General features: G+C 41.1%; 1 non-coding gene across 1 annotated transcript; it reads left to right on the top strand.

Annotated features, from left to right (window-relative positions):
• Positions 1–107, top strand: LOC126003125 (U6 spliceosomal RNA). Its single transcript, XR_007493666.1, has one exon. It is a non-coding gene; the product is annotated as a U6 spliceosomal RNA (small nuclear RNA).
• Positions 108–1,773: the final 1,666 nt, after the last annotated feature.

Here is a 1,773-nt window from a genome sequence, read left to right as displayed (position 1 = left end):
GTGCTCGCTTTGGCAGCATATATACTAAAATTGGAACAATACAGAGAAGATTAGCATGGCCCCTGTGCAAGGGTGACACACAAATTCGTGAAGCGTTCCATATTTTTAATTTGTAGTCAGACAAAAAAAAAAAACAAACAAACATTGTCATGCTAGTTGTTAATGTAGTTATTTCCCTAACTGCACTCACCACTCTTTGTGGTGAGTTTCATATTGTCAGCTGGTCCTTCTGCCCCATATTTCTATTGTCTCTGGGCATTATTACAATAATGTCTTTAATTTTCCTTAAAACCCACAGGTGAGTGAGACTATTCTTTGTCTATCTCCCTCTGACTTATTTCACTCAGCATAATAGATTCATGTACATCCATGTATAGGAAAATGTCATGACTTCATCTCTTCTGACAGCTGCATGATATTCCATTATATATATATATATATATATATATATATATATATATATATATATGTACCATAGTTTTTTTAGCCATTCATCTGTTGAAGCACATCTTGGTTGTTTCCAGAGTCTGACTATTGTAAATAGCGCTGCAATGAATATAGGTGTGAGAAAAGGATTTTTGAATTGTATATTTGTGTTCCTAAGTAAGGTATATCCCTAGGAGTGGATCAAATGGGAGCTTAATTTTCAGTTTTTTTTTTTTCAGAATCTCCATATTGTTTTTCATAAAGGCTGGACTAGACAGCATTCCCACCAGCAGTGAATAAGAGTTCTTTTTCCCCACATCCCCCCAGCACTGATTGTTCTTGTTCTTTGTGATGTGTGCCAGTCTCTGAGCATGAGATGGTATCTCATAGTTGTTTTAATTTGCATCTCCATTATGATTAGTGATGTGGAACATTTTTTCATGTGTCTTTTGGCCATTTGTATTTCTTCTTTGACAAAGTGTCTGTTCACTTCTTCTCCCTCATTTTTTAATGAGGTTAGGTGTTTTTGTGTGTGTGTGTGTTTGTGTGTGTGTGTGTGTATGGTTTTTCTTGTTTTTTTGGTTTTGGGCCACACCCGGCGGTGCTCAGGGGTTACTCCTGGCTATCTGCTCAGAAATAGCTCCTGGCAGGCACGGGGGACCATATGGGACATCGGGATTCGAATCAACCACCTTAGGTCCTGGATCGGCTGCTTGGAAGGCAAACACCTCTGTGCTCTCTCTCTGGGCCCTAAATAATTTTTTCTTTTTATTTTTTTTTTGTTGTTGTTTTGTTTTGTTTTGGGGCCACACCAGGTAGTGCTCAGGGGTTACTCCTGGCTGTCTGCTCAGAAATAGCTCCTGACAGGCATGGGGGACCATATGGGACACCAGGATTTGAACCAACCACCTTAGGTCCTGGATTGGCTGATTGCAAGGCAAACGCCGCTGTGCTATCTCTCCGGGCCCAGATGTTTTTTTCCTTTTTCTTTTTTTATTTTTGGGCCACACCCGTTTGACGCTCAGGGGTTACTCCTGGCTATGCGCTCAGAAATCGCCCCTGGCTTGGGGAGACCATATGGGACGCCAGGGGACCAAACCGAGGTCCATCCTACGCTAGCGCTTGCAAGGTAGACACCTTAACTCTAGCGCCACCTTCCCGGTCCCAGATGTTTTTTTTCTTAAGTTCTGTCAGTGCCTTGTATATTTTGGATATTAGCCTCTTATTTGATGGGTATTGAGTGAATAGTTTCTCTTATTCTGTGGGTGGCTTTTGTATCCTAAGCACTATTTCCTTTGAGGTGCAGAAGCTTCTCAGCTTAATATATTCCCATCTGTTTATCTCTGC

The sequence above is a fragment of the Suncus etruscus genome, chromosome 2, assembly GCF_024139225.1.
Source record: "Suncus etruscus isolate mSunEtr1 chromosome 2, mSunEtr1.pri.cur, whole genome shotgun sequence".
Classification (NCBI taxonomy): Eukaryota; Metazoa; Chordata; class Mammalia; order Eulipotyphla; family Soricidae; genus Suncus; species Suncus etruscus.
The sequence above is the reverse complement of the archived record's forward strand: the minus strand, read 5'-3'. Positions and strand labels throughout refer to the sequence as shown.